The sequence below is a fragment of the Mustela lutreola genome, chromosome 4 (genome assembly GCF_030435805.1).
Source record: "Mustela lutreola isolate mMusLut2 chromosome 4, mMusLut2.pri, whole genome shotgun sequence".
In the NCBI taxonomy this organism is placed as follows: domain Eukaryota; kingdom Metazoa; phylum Chordata; class Mammalia; order Carnivora; family Mustelidae; genus Mustela; species Mustela lutreola.
Genome location: NC_081293.1, coordinates 183,856,754 through 183,872,222, shown reverse-complemented (window position 1 = coordinate 183,872,222; position 15,469 = coordinate 183,856,754). Strand labels below are relative to the sequence as shown.

Sequence of the window (15,469 nt, the reverse complement as noted above, 5' to 3'; positions counted from 1 at the left end):
CTGTATCAGCACGAAGAACTCACTGGGCCATGTACAGTACACCAGGTTGGCTGTGGTTTCTACTTGGTGCTTTGGTTTACTATCCCGGCCGACGCGGAGCATTGATGAGGGAAAGCAGTCTTAGCGCGAGCTGATTTGGCAGTGGTGGCTGGGTTCTTAACTAATTCACGTAACTAATTCAGTGTGGAAAGTAGGAAATTAAGTGAATGGCAACATGGGTAATTGACCCCTAATGAATTCAAGCTAAATAGCTATTTTCACTATTCTTGTTTCTCAGTATATTACTGGGATGCATTTTTCAACTGTTTAGATGTTTCAAATGGCTCTGCTGAAACGAAAAGAAGCTCTGTGATAATGAAGCCTTTTTGTTGTTTCATGGTGTATGTGAAACCTTAAGTGATCCTTGGTAAAAGACTGGTGTACAAAGAAAATCTAGAAATAATCAATTAACCCAACAGTGGATGAAGAAAATACCATATTAGCACTTAAGGATCTTAACTTCCTAATCAAAAGACCAGGCTGGCTTGCACTCTTTACACTCTTGTATTTTTTTTTTTCATTTTTTTTATTATGTTCAGTTAGCCAGCGTATAGTACATCATAAGTTTCTGAGATTAAACTTATCCTTTGCCATCAGGATTTTATTGAAGCCTGACGACTACAGTTAATAAAAATCAAGTACTTTAAAGTTACGGTAGATGTTTTATTTTTTATTTATTTATTTATTTATTAAGATTTTATTTATTTATTTGACAGAGATCACAAGTAGGCAGAGTCAGGCAGAGAGAGAGAGGAGGAAGCAGGCTCCCTGCTGAGCTGAGAGCCCGATGCGGGACTCGATCCAAGGATCCTGGGATCATGACCTGAGCCGAAGGCAGAGGCCTCAACCCACTGAGCCACCCAGGCGCCCCATGGTAGATGTTTTAAATTAATGCATATAGATATTTATTTATTTTTAAAATTTCTCTCTATATGGTATTAAAGAAGTGTTGGTATCCTTACTGTCCTAGGGGATATTCAAGGCCACCCAGACATTGAATAGTAGGTATTCTGCTCTTAAAAAATAAGACAGTTTGTAAGACATCTAACTGGAAAAAAATTAATACGCATAATCAACTCAATGAGACCTGTTGTAAGTTTTAACTCCTCATGAGAGAGAGAATGCAGATGAACACAGATGGGAGCTCCAAAAGGGCTCTGGGCTTAGATGGCCTGTCATTTTTGTTACAGGTTTTTTCTAAAACCACCAGGCAGCAGCCTCTTCATTTCTATGTCCCCTGACACACTCATGTGCACATTTACAGAGAAAGTCACTTAATGAGAGTGGAGGTTTAACCTGAAGTTTTGCTCACTGTGACCCTGAATGAACACCCCCTGACCCTAGGTCTGAGGTCCATGGCCACATGGCTTTTGGGAGGCTGTGAAATGTGAGGGCTCAAGGTCTAGTTTCAAAACGCGACCCACCAAAGGTCCCACGACAGTGAGATGAAACCCAGGCAGCATGGCTCAGTTAACAACCAGTGGGACAGGAGAAGGGGAGAAGCAAACCGGACACAGGGGGCATTTCACACTGAGGAGCATTATGAGCAAATACGGGCAGCAAAATGAAGACTCAGAAATAAAATATCCCCAGGATGACTAAGAATGGGGAAACAAGCTTTAAAGAGAAGCAGAAGGATAAAAAACCCTATCCCTGATCAAGAGGTCACTGTTTGCCAGACATTGTGTCAGGCGTTGGGCATAAGAATGGATCGATCCTGTGAGGAATTGATAATATATATAGACAATCCCAGGAATGACATCAGAAGTGCCTGCCCAAGGCCAAGCTCATGCTTTGTGTGTTGAGTTATTCTGGTGCTGAGGAACAAGAGTAAGGCAGGAGCATAACATGGCCTCCAAACTCCATGGGCAGGGTTGGGTCAAGAGAAGGGAAAATCTGGGTACAGTGCTGAAGAGAAGCACCGCTCCCGCTCATTTGTAGGCGTAGTTTCTGGCCACTGGTGGCGCGTGTGGCATGCTATCTGTCCGTCAGTGACCCATGCTCTGTTTCCCGGAGCGAGGCAGATACGGCAGCATATGCAATAGTCTTTTGTGGGGGCGTTTCTCTAGCACACTTCCAAGATTTCTGTGAAAAGCCCCAAGGCTGCTGGCTGGAGAAATGTGGTAATCGGGCTGTGGTACCTTTCAACAAATAACACAGAGGAGTTTTCCTCACGCTCCCTCTTTGAGAAGCAGACATGACAGACGTTCTGAACATCTCCTCTCTTTGAGTTAAGTTTGAGCAAATATTTTTCTTCATAAAGCTGACCCTAAAGGATGGCCTACGTAATTCGTGTATGAAGAGAGACTCTAATGCTATTTCTGTTTTGGTGCTTCCAATAATTCTCCATAAATCTTAAAATTAATATTTTGGTAATTTTCTGTGGGCTTGTAGTTTATACTGTAAAAAGTCAAAGTCTTGTCATCACAGGTCTTGAGTGAAGTTCTATATTGCCCTAAAAATTGTGCAAGAGACTCTCTTGGAAGGAATGGACAGTTCCTCTCTGGACCCAATGAGTTTCCAACGAAGGAAGAGGACACATGACCACTTTATTATTCCGATCCTTTGTTCAGCCTCCCTCACCTAAATCTCCCAGAGAGTCCTCACTATAAAAAGAAGGCGGTTAGTTTAATTAGAAAATAACCCTAATACAGGACACTGTCCAACACAGAACCTGGAGTAAAAGATAAACACCTAAAACTATATCTTACAGATCAGTTCCAAGGCTTAGAAAAAAATATATGCTTCTTTTAAAAATAATTCACTAAGAACCACAGAGAACTGAATTTTTTCAGACTTTAGAATGTTAAGATTCTTAATAATGAGCTATACAGAGAAAGCGATATTGTTTGAATTTGCATTTCTCCCCCAGGTATTGGGCTAATGACTTTATCATTTTCCTTTCAGGAAGTTACCCACATAAAGACAATCTTTACATATAGAGACCCACTTAAGTAGCTTATCACCACCTTTACTGAGGTTCTATAATATAATAATTCTGATAATACCTTGGCTTGTCTTTTAACAACATCGAGCTTCATAATACCTCATCTTTGCCATACGCTGTGTGTTTTAGGAGAATGAGGTTCCGAAGAGATACAGAATACACACATATTGGAAAATAAAAAGAATAAAAAAAGAGGAAACCCTCAATTGCAATTAAAATGCAGCAGTCCTCCACGACATGTCCCAATGCTAGTTAATACAGACATTTCCAATAACTTTAATCTGTAAGTGGTGATTGTCCAGAAAAAAAAAAAAAAAAAAAAAAGAAAGAAATCAAGTTTGCGTTTCTTAAAAAGACAAGAGGGAAGAAAATGACTTGTCATATCTGACTGGTTCGGAAATATAAAATCCAATTCTGAAGAAGTAGAGATAAGAAAAGTGCTGTGGAAGTACCATCAGCTTAGCAAACACTAAATAATGAACAATGCAGAGACTGTCCAGAATGATAAAATACTCTATTAGAGGGACTGTTTTTAAATGAGTGATAATTGTGGCCCATCCACAGTGAAAGGTTATTGAATTTTTATCTGTAGCAAGAAGCTTTTGACAGACTTGCTGAAAAGTCACCTACAAATAGTACCTTCTTTAGATGAATTTGACCAAAGGGGTTTTCCAGCATGTGACATCTTTCTGACATTTACAGGATTTTTGCTTCCTTGAAGAATCTGATCAGATATTCTTAGTTTCTAGGAAGACACTTAGGTTTTTCATCAGTTGTACAGAAAAGTCCTCATTATTCTTCCTTTCATAAAAATGGGATGAAGCTGTTAGTTGAAGACTCCAGTCAAATCCACCCAGGATTCAATGACCAGAGCTCCAAGATGATAGTACACAGAATTAACTGCTGTTAGTAAACAACACTATGCCTTGGAAACCTACACCATATCAAGTGTATCCTATCTATCACCATATCATATCTCCTATGAAGGAGGAGGTCTTTTACATTTTTATTGTATGATTTCTAATCCTGGATATACACTTGTAGTCTTGAATTTAGGACAATAGAGTAAACAAGAACCTTCCCCTAAATACAGGACTACAAAATTTGGTTCCAAATTAGATCCTCATTGTGGATGGAGGTGGGGAGGGGAACAGCTTTTAAGCTTTTGCTTCTTAAAATGGGTGGAATGTCAAGATCACTTACCCCCTTTAAAAAACCTATTTATTTATTTCTTATTCTTTTAAAATTTAAGTAGGCTCTATACCCAGCACGGACCCCAATGTGGGGCTTGAACTCACGACCCTGAGATCAAGACCTGAGACGAGATCAAGAGTCGGATGGTCAAACAACTGAGCCACCCAGGCTCTCCAACCCATGCCCCCTTTCAAAGCTCACACGAATGCGGCATCGCAATATCTTGCTGTAATTTGGGGAGACAGCTGAAGAAGAGCTTACCCTTGGGGGCAAACAGAGGCACGCCTGGTTCAGTGTTCTAAGCCACACCAGAAACAGGTGAGGAGGTTGTTTTTCTAGACACTGTGGTCTACACTCTGACAAACAGTCAGATTTTAGTTTAGATTTTGTCACCGTCCCATTCTGACCTTGGGCAAATGGTCAAATTTCTGTTTCATGATCATGCTTTGTAAAACTGAGAGAATGAAGGCTGGCCTGTCAACGAGCCTGAGGCAGGGATAAGGAATTAAGAATTAATGGTTACAAAGGACCTTGAAAGTATGAAATGCAATCTAAACACCGAGTCCATTACCGTCATTGTGACGGCCCCTGGGACTGGCGCATACACACGCGGGCTCGCGCATAGCGCCCCGCTGCTACACTTCACCGGGGCTGGCCGTCTGCAAAGGGTCCTTTTGCGCTATTGATTAATAAGTAAGCTGTCTGAAAAAGCATATCCAGTTTACATTTGGAGCATTTTTCTAAATCCAATCTCCACAGATAGCAATTTCTTCCATTAAATTCGGGCCAGCCCTCTATCTGCTTCATTTTCCCTGACGGGGTTTGTCTCTCCTACCCACACTCCGCTTTGTGGCATACCTAAACTTAGTTTCGTGGGTGAAGAAATTAAAAGACACACTCTTTGTCTAGTGAGGAGTTCATTAAGTCCTGGTTAGTGGGCTTATCTCAAGTTTTAAAGCACCCAACCATCTCAGGGCTTCTCTAGATAAGAGCTTAGATTTAATAGTACAATCTGTGCCTTGAGGTTCAATCTTTCACTTGGTTCTCATTGCAAGAGGTTTCTGTATTTGGCAGCCAAATCAGTCCCCTTAGATTTTCTGCTCAAGTCCTGCTGCCCTAATGGCTACTCCTCCCCACCTCAGCTTGGTGTCGGCTCAGGTAATGCCGCACCTGCACTATTCTCCTCAGTCTGAGTCCTCAGCACTCCATTTTAGAGTCCTCTCTTGTTTTCCAACCCCTTCTGGCCTCCCCCGCCTTCCCAAAGATTTTCAATTTTATTTCTTCTTCCTGTTGCCATTTTATAGTTTTGTTTGAAGATACAATAGTTCAGCTGGAAGCTCCCAGCCACCACACTTAAGTATCCATGATATTACCATATTTTAATAAAATATTTCCCTCATGGATACAAACGTTGGTGCTTTCAGAGAAACAGCCCCATAATTCTTTACGGACAGATACTCAGAGCTCCATAATTACACTGAAATGCCCACAGCACTAGGCTTCTGTAGCTTCACAATTGATAATCACCTCTTTGCCGAGGGTGGTTAGGTAATCAGTCCTCAGGACAGGATAATGAACTCTACAGATGACCATCTGACTGACAGGAGGGGAATGGTTTTCGGTTCTGCCTTTGAATAATAAGCGAGCCCTCTTTTAATAGTTTTGAAGAACAAAAAGAGTATCTTTGGATGATTCAACTTTGACTTCTCAGACGGACACTTGTAGACAGGTGACTTTCGGACGCAGGTCCATTCTCAGACACATTCCCATGACCTCGGAAACACTGGGGAATTCTGTGCAGTGAGAGCCATGATCTACCAGGAATGATTCAGGAGCACAGATGTTAGAGTGTGAAAAGCAACCACAGGACTTGGGATCAAAGAGAAGCCTGAAGGGGCGGGAGGAAGGTCAAGGCCCAGCACTAAGGGGGGGGGGGAAGCAAAGAGAGGGCTCTAGGGAGCAGGTTGAGAGTAGGAACCCTGGGATCCCCATACTTAGTCGCCGTGCTGTGTTAGCACACACTAACACCGCCCAAGTTCATCATCTCATTTAATGGTTACAGCAACCTAAAAAGTTTAAATCATTGTTTGTATTTAACAGGTAAAGAGACTTAATTAGCTCAGAAAGGCTAATTAATTACCTATGCTGACACAACTTGCCTCACGTGCCTCCAAGTGAATCAGATTTCAAAGTCACATATGTGCTATATGCCTGCTAGGCCAGGAGAAGTATGGGAGAGAGTCTATGGACTAAAAGAGCATCATAGATATTCAGGGAGAGGCAAAAATGGCCCTGATTTAGGAGCCATGTGAGGGCCCTCAATCAGAGGAAAGAGAAAAAGAAAGAGTAAAAATGTTTAAGAAGAGGACTTCCCATTGTGTATCAGTATTTAAAATGTACTAAAAAGCAAAGCATGGGTCAGCTGGAAGCTGGGGCGATAATCAGCACTAATAGCACATAATGCATCAGTATGGAGAAAGAGCTAGAAGGGTCCAGATGGTCTTCTTTATAAAATGGGAGACGCCCCAGCTCTCTACTGTTAGTAACAACAGGGCTGCAAGAGAGTCCTAGGAATCAGGTGAGCTCCCTAAGCCCAGGGACTTTCCAGGCAATTCCTACTTAAGATGAATTTCAATCAGTTTATAAATAACAGAGTACAATTACGACGGAAAATGAACAAAATGGAATCATCATCAGATTATCATTTGGTGTTTTTTACTCCTACAAAACATATGATTAGTTGTGAAGTTGGGTACAACACGGAAACATACTTGGACATTATTTTAAAAAGTGATAAAAGCTCACATGAAAGTACAGGTAGCACCAATTAAGTAAGATCAAAATAAATCTGGAGTTGGACAGTGGACATGAAACTCACGAAGGAGATATAAGACGGAGGTAATTTAATTTTCTCAGAAAAGAGCATGGTCATGAGGGGCCCCTGGTGGCTCAGTCAGTTAAGCATCCAACTCTTGATTTTGGCTCAGGACATGATCTCAGAGTTGTGGGATCGAGCCTCGTGTCGGGCTCCATGGTCAGCGTGGAGTCTGCTTGAGATTCTCTCTCTCTCTCTCTCCCCACTCACATATTCTTTCTCTTTCAAAATCAATAAACAAAAATCCTAAAAAATGAAAACAAAAACAAAAACAAAAACCACGCTCATGAAGTTAACCAGGGCAATGAATGTGGACGGTGCCACCAACAGAGGAAAGAGGATGGAAAGAGTGAAGCCACAGAAGGAGAGTCAAGCAAATGACAACTAATAAGACCAAAAACGGATGATGGCCTAGAAAGCCTAACCTCAGAAAGACGATTAGAGCAACTAAATATGTTGGGTTGTGCTAAGCAGTGCCTGACAGGGAGCTGTCTGATAACAGTCGACAAATATTTGAAACTTGTAAATACTGCAGCAAGAGAGGAATTACCTCGTGTGGAGTTTTAATTAAAAATAATCAGATGAAATTATGACAGGGAAAACTCTGGCTTAATAGTTTGACAAATGCGAAGCTGAAACAGGACAGTGTCCCATGAGATCTTGCCTAGGGACGTTTTTATTCACATTTGTGTCAAGGCAGAAAAACATACGGTGGTAGGGGCGTGTGTGTGTGTGTGTGTGTGTGTGTGTGTGTGTGTGGAGGGGTCTGCATTTTATCTTTCATTTACCAGTAAGGCAGAAAAAGCCCTTGACAGTGAGCTCTAGCATGGGAGAATTCATATTCCATCTTCTAGAATGGAATGAAATGTTTTATTTATAAAAGGACAGATAGAGAGAAATAGGTAGACAGAAAAAAATGATAGAAAATGATACATTATCACAGGCAACGCATAAAGGCTTCCTGGTATGCCACAAAACCATGCATGTGAGGGACGGGAGTATGCAGACACCTGGACCTTTTCCACCCTTAATTTCAGTTACACAATTGACTTGTACACAATTTCGCATTCATTCAATCGGTTTGACATTTGCAGCCTTTTGTATTAAGGGAGACAAGGATCTTTGTGCCCTTCTCCTTTGACTGGCTTGAGAAGGGTAAGAGGAAAGTTTTTATTTTTAACCAAATTTGAGCCACAGTTTGACTAACTAAAAGACTACTAAGCAAAAGTGGGCTGTTGACTCTGGCAGAGACTCAAAGTATAACATTTTGTGCCTGGCGTTCTTGTCCAGAAAGTGGGAAGTCATGCTAATCCCGAGCTTTTGAGAATAGAAGAACTGGCAAAATAACTACAAATAATTTCCCCAACAGAAAGAGGAAGAGAAATTGAAGAAGACACAAGGGGAGGGCTCCCAGTCTGTGGTTCTCCATCTTGGCTATTTGTTGACTCCCCGGGGGAGATGATAAATGCACAGTGGTCTGGGCCTCTCCCCCACCGAGGGTCTGAGAGAAAGCTCCACAGGTGATTCTCATATAAGCCAAGGTTGTGAACCAATCCTTTAAACCAGTGGTTCTCAACCTCCAGTCTGATTGGTTCGGGGATGCCCAGGCCACATGTGGGAACAACGAAATGGAAATCTCTGACAACAGGGTCCAGTATCACGATTATAAAAGCTCCCAACTGATTACAACTGATGTGCAGCCAGCTTTGAGAACTGCTACTCTATATTTCCCAGGAAGCAAGTCTTACTCGTACACAGGCTTGGAGTCAACACTGCACACTGACTTTTTAGTAAAGAAAATCCAGGTAACTCTTTTAATCTCAGCACGGCTTTGTCTGAAACATGACTGTGTATGTTTATTAAGTGGTGCTCGGCACACATGGCTGTAGTCTCTGATCAAGTAGCTCCGGGGAGAAAAAACAGCTCCTCCCACACAGAGCCTCTCAGACCCATAAGATTAGAGAATGTATATCAACTGCATAATTGTTGAGGGTAGACAACTATTTTCTTTAGCAGCTATTCAACTTGTCCAAACACTGGGCTTATAAGAGATGCATTCATCATGTCAAAAAATAGTCACTAGAGAGATAAACACACAAGTAATTTATGGTAGAAAAGTGGAAAGTCGCTCCAGAATTCAGGAGGAACTGTCTGGAGACGGCTACATGAATTGGAGGCATAAAAATCAATCCCAGAACTTCATCAGTGATAAGTCCCATTGATAGGAGTTTTTCTTGGTGAAACAATTTGATGAGAATTGCACTTTATCGCTGTGGTTTTCCCTCCCCAAACCTGTAAGTACAGTCTAATCATGGAAAGAGATTAGGCAAACCCATACTGAAGGATGTTCTGCAAAATACCCGACCAGTTTTCCTCCAGACTGTCAAGGTCATCAAAAAGGAAGAAAGTCTAGGAAGCTGTCACAGTCTAGATGAATTTGAAGAGATATATTGACTAAATACATTATGATATCCTACATGGGAGCCTGGAACAGAAGAAGGACATTAGGTAAAAGCGAAGAAAATTCTAATAAAGTAAAGACATACTAGTGATGTATCCATATTCGTTCATTAGTTGTGATGAATGAACCATATTAATATAAGATGTTAATGGTAGGGGAAACTGGAAACCCTGTACCATCTTTGAAACTTTACCCTGAATCTATAACCATTCCAAAAAAAAAAATTTAAACATATCTTTTAAGGTTTTTATTTATTTGAGAGAGAGTGAGAGGGAGAGAGATCACAAAGGCAGAGGGAGAAGCAGACTTGCTACTGAGCAGGGAGCCGGATGCGGGATTCCATCCCAGGACCCTGAGATCATGACCTGAGCCGAAGGCAGAGGCTTAACCCACTGAGCCACCCAGGCACCCCTCAAAATCAAAATTCTAACTAAAAAAAAAATCAATCCCTGGACCCCCACGATGGACATACTAGCATTTGACAACGAACTGAGGTGTGGAATTCTATTAGAGCGTTGGTGAACTGGGAGGAAGGTGCGCAGTGACTGGAGAAGTGTCAGTATTGCAACCAAGTTTGAAACAAGCAAAAAGGAAACCACAGTCATTTTACATTGGTTGACTCGAACATTTCTAAAAATGATTGAACAAATCAAATAATCAACCAAATTGCAACAGAAATCATCTGATGGTGTGCAAATTTGCCAATTATATGAAATTACATTCCTGCAATAGTAAAACAGCTGTCCTGTCCTGTGCCTCACTGTGAGGGGAGAAATCAAAGATTTTGAACAAATTTTATAAATACAGCATAGGACCAGTGTTTCCCAGAAGTTGTTCCATGGAAGCAGAGTCCTAGGAGATGTTCTCTGGAGAGAGAATTCACTGCTAAGTTTGGGAAACACTGCATTGCTGTCAATGTGGCTGGTGTGACTGAGGAGCTGAATTTTTAGCTTAATTTAATTTAAATTTAAAGAGCCACCCAAGGGTAGTGGCTGCTGTGTAAGACCGTGCAGTATCTAGAATTTATTACGTAACGCGACAAGACAGGTGGAGTTTCTAAGTTAGCAAATACTTGTAGAACAAAAAAAGAGGGACATATTTGAGAAATGTCTTACTCTCAATGATGATGAAATTCAAAAGGGATATGTGCACTACTCCTGTAAATTTAAGGAATAGAAATTCTAGTTATACACTGGCAATGATGATCAGAAATGATCACAGGTTAAATGTTGGCATTAAAGTGCTTGCATTAAAAAAATGCCATGACCCTCCTGGGTGGCTTAATAGAAGCATGGCATGAATGGCCTCCCCAGCACTGCCAGAACTGAATCTTGTCCTGGTCAAGACAGTGATGGAGTGGACAGAAGATTAAATTGTGAGTTTGAAGACTTGCTTCCATCCATGCTCGGGCATAGACAGGTGGTGTGACCATTCTGAAGCCTCCACTTCCTCACAGGCAAAATAACTGAGTTGGACCAGATGATTTCTAAGATCCCTAGCAATAATTTCATCACTTTAAGAAAGAAGTGTAATTTGCACACACAAATTTATGGCAGTACCCTTCACAATAGTCAAGAGGTGGAAACAACCCAAATGTCCACTGACAGACAAATGGCTTAAAAAAGACAGCAGATACATACAGTGCAGTATTGTATTTCCTTCTTGTCCGGTCACATACTACAATATAGAAGAGCCTTGAAGACAGTATGCTAAGTGAAATAAGCCAGTCACCAGAACAGAAATACTGTTGATTCCACATACATAAGGTATCGAAAGTTGAATTCAAAGAAACAGGAAATAGAAAATGGTTACCTAGGGCTGGGAGAGAGAGGAAATGGAGAATTGTTCAATGGGCAGAGAGCTTCGGCTGTACAAGATGAAAAAGTTCCAGAGATCTGCTGAATAATATATTTAATGCTAAACTAATGTACATTCAAAAATGGTCAAGATGAGGCACCTGGGTGGCTCAGTTGATTAAACATCTGATTCTTGGTCTTGGCTTAGGTCACGATCCCATGGGTCGGCATGGAATCAGCTTGAAGATTCTCTCTCTGCCCCTCCCCCCACCTTGGGCTTGCATGCTCTCTCTCAAATAAATAAATCTTAAAAAAATATATATATAAATGTAAAACTTGTTGTAAATGTAAAATGTAAAATTTGTTGTAAAACGAATACTACATTTCCTGAATAAATTCCAGAAACCAAAATTGTAACATTTACTCACCCTGGGGGTTAGAGGGATGTTTTAACCTTTCGGTTTCTCACACTGGAAAAGACTGGGGCATATTTTATTGCTTCTCGTCCACCCACACTGCATGTGGGCTCAGCAAGAAATTCAGTCATGGTAACTGTGAGCAGAGGTGGATAGCCTGGGTCAAAGGAACGTACGGTTGGGCCCACATTCACGAATAGCCAAGTTTACCAACCAAGAAGGTGTGAGTGAACTTGGTCCTGCTCTGGGCTCCTAATTCTGCCATGTTCGGTTGCCCTTGATTCAGAGACTGGGATTGTCAGACCAAAGTCTTTAATATCTTGAGATGGGCAGGTAGTGGCCAGGGTATTTTCAGAGACATCTAGTATTTTATGGATAAAATATTCAACATCTAATTTCTGAGGCTGAAGAAAGAGGGTTAGACTGAAGTAAAGGGACTTAAAGAAAGAAAGAAAAAAAGAAAAAAGTGACCTCCCAGATGGTAAGGTTAAAGAGCAGAATATGTAATCAAGGAAGTTTTAGGATCTCTAGTCCTGAAGATTTTTTTTACAGAATCCAAGACAGACAGGAGGCCCCCTGAGGAAGCAGTACAGACAAAATAAACCCCTGGGCCCCTCTAGTTCTCTGTAGTCTATTTTTAAAAGCTACGCATTTCTGAAACAATACCATTAATTTTCAAATTGAATATACTCCAACAATTTTTATGTAGGTCACATTTGCTGAGAATTTTCTTAACCGGAACAGTTCATCTTAGAGTCTTTGTTTAGGATTTGTACACACAGCAGAGAGTACAAAGGGCAGATGCTATCTTGCATCTGTACTACAAGGTTGAAATTGTGATCCATGGGGACAAATACGTATAAACCTAGATTCTGAATGCCCAGTGCTAAATATGATCCTTCTCAACTTCTTTGCACTGAAACCATGTCCTGAACATAGAGGAGTTTTACAAGGTAGAGCAGGAGACAGAGACTGGGGTGTAGACGCAGAGAAAAACAGAGTCAGAAGACAAAAAGAATCGGGGGAACCCATGAGAGAAGGTCAAGCTGGGTCAATCCAAGGCCTTTCTGGAACTGTTTCCTGAGCTCTTAGAAAAAAAATGCTCATTTTTGGTCTGGGATCAATCCTGGGGCTGCTGGTGGCCAAGGATGTTGCCATATGGAAAGTGCTTGCCTGAGATGGAAAGCAATAAAGAGAAAATACCAAGAGACAGAGGAAGGGAGACAGAAGGGCTTGGAGAGAGGAGTGTGAGCAAAAGAACACACATGTGTAAGCATGTCTGGGACAGGATGCTATCTTGTAAACCTGGATCCAGCCACACCTGAAGCCTTTGATTACCAGTTTTATGAGTCAGTGCATTATTTTTCCTTCAATGTGTCTGTTTCTTTCAATGGAAAGAATCCTAAGTAGAATAGGAATGAGGAAGAGGAGGGTGGTGGGGGATACCAGAAGAAATGGAACAGGAACCACGGATGGCAGCAGGACGAAAGCAAGAGCAGTGCCTTCGATGTAGTCAGGCGAGGAGACCCTTTTAAGTGCAAACAGACAGAGTGACATTTAGGCAAATGCTAAAAGAGACAGAAAAATTATCTTTGAAGAAATGGTCAGCTTTCACCTCTTGGACCATTGGGCATCCACGCTCGGCCACTGAATTGCAGTCCACTTCTGTGGGACATGGGATGTTCTGGGTATGTGACTGTCATGCTATAATGTTTGGAAAGACATTCTACTATGGAAATCATCTTCTGCAAATTTCCTCTAGTCCATCAACACAAATAGCTTCATCATTCTATCAAAGCCACGTATCTCCCAAATAGTTAACAGAACGGGGAGCAAGAAATAAGCCTAAAATCTTCTTTTCTGGATTCCTTCCCATCCTGCTGAGTATCCCTGAGTGCTAGATAAAAGGCTGGCATTTTCTTCATGTTACCTTGTTTCCAGATTTGGAAACACTTTTGTGGAGGTAATCGCTTTTCAAAGGAATAATAAAGAGCTTATCCCTTATTCCCTTTCTAGAGTCACACTGACACAGAGCCGTCAAAGTAACCCATTACCAGAGACTTCCCTGCTTTGCTCAAATTATAAACATCAGTGGGCATCTCTCCTGGGAATTCAAAGAACAGATGAATGTGGGTGAGCCAGGCTTGCTGTTCGAAGGATGAACCAGGTTTGCTAAATGTTTTGTTTTAGCAAAGACAACATAAGTAGTGATTACGGTTCACTTGGGTTTTGTACTGATCGTCGAAATACTGACAGTCACTTAAATCACTCACTGGGTGGAATAATCACTCTGAGAAGAACGGGGAGAGTACAACTGGTATTATAAAATGGAACTGAACACAGGAAGACGAAGTAACAACGGGTGTGGTAGAAGCGATCTTTGTCAGAATAACAGAGATGATTAAAGACAAGAATTAGATATCAAGTGTACTGGGTACTCTCGGTGACATGAACACAACAGGCAAATCATGCAATCACAAAGCTGAGCCTAACTCAGAGAACATCTCTTTTTGAGAAGAGCTCGTGTCAGGTTGCCCTGTGTGCATCAACCCAGGGTCTTTCAATAGAGCTTCTGGACCGTTTTGCTTTTGCAAAACCCTTTTCAAATGGACAGAACAGAATCTGGAATGCTGAGCCCCTGGAAATAAGAGACTGCATTATGAAGCATTAGATGTTGATGGTTTGCAAACGAGAGGACCCCTTCCAGATGTCAGTAGTCAAAGGACCCCAGGCAGCCCTGTATTTGTAGGGGTCAAAGGAAACTGGGAAAAGCAGCATGTGGTCCTTTTACAGAACTGTTTATTCGGCAATTAGCAAAAGGGAAATGAGCTCTGACTTTGATTTTTGGTGGAGTGGGGTGGGGCTGGGAGATAAACTGGATAATTTCGGCCACTGCTTGTGACAGACTGCCTGATACTGACAGGATTACAAAGTTGAGGGCCTTTCAAGGATATCTCCAGACGCGGATCTGCTCAGACCCCACACTGTGCCCAAATTACCCTCTTCTTACAGATTCTGACACTGAATGTGTAATTTTAGCTTCAGATAAAAAGATATGTTAAATAATAAGCATAAAAATAAAATCTAAATGAAAAGTAGTATTTGAAGACGACTTCCAAGCAGAGTATATAATTTTGCTCAAAGGCTCCCTTCCTTCTGTCCCTTTCCCTACACACAACTGAGTTTCAGGAGAGCTACAGCATCAGCGAGAGGCTGGCTGGTGAGCGTCCGAGGGATTCTGAGCCTCTAGGGGGTGCGTATTTCAGGGAAGAATTGACCCTGTGAGTTTCCTCCCCACCTCCTCCATCTCCAGGCTGGAAGCCGTGGGTTAACCAAATCATGATAATGACATGATAATAAACAATGATAATAAATAACTTACTCTGAAGTTCACAGCCCAAACAATGCAGGCTTTCTCGTTCTCATGATCTCCTAACAGTTAACTCTAATATCAAGTTCAAAGCTGATTCTGTTTCTTTCATGTTATTGCTGCTGTTTTACTTTTTTCCTGCTGTTTATTTATATATTCAAATCTGTCAGCACCTTTATTCCTTCTTCCTATCGTTTTTTCTTTGCTTCTATTTTAACGGCCTAACACATACTTCTGAACTCCTGCTTTTGATATGCCCTAAAGTATTTATTTTATCGCCAGTGAATAAAGTGTATGTGCCCTAAAGTTTTCAAACGAGTTTTCTCAGAGTCATTGCTCCTCAATAGAAAAAAGTTTCCCGTTTTTATTTC

At 41.4% G+C, this 15,469-nt stretch overlaps 1 protein-coding gene across 1 annotated transcript in view; it reads right to left on the bottom strand.

Annotated features, from left to right (window-relative positions):
• The window catches only part of EXOC4 (exocyst complex component 4), a 730,059-nt gene that overhangs the window by 98,641 nt on the left and 615,949 nt on the right, over positions 1 to 15,469 (bottom strand). The window lies entirely within an intron of this gene.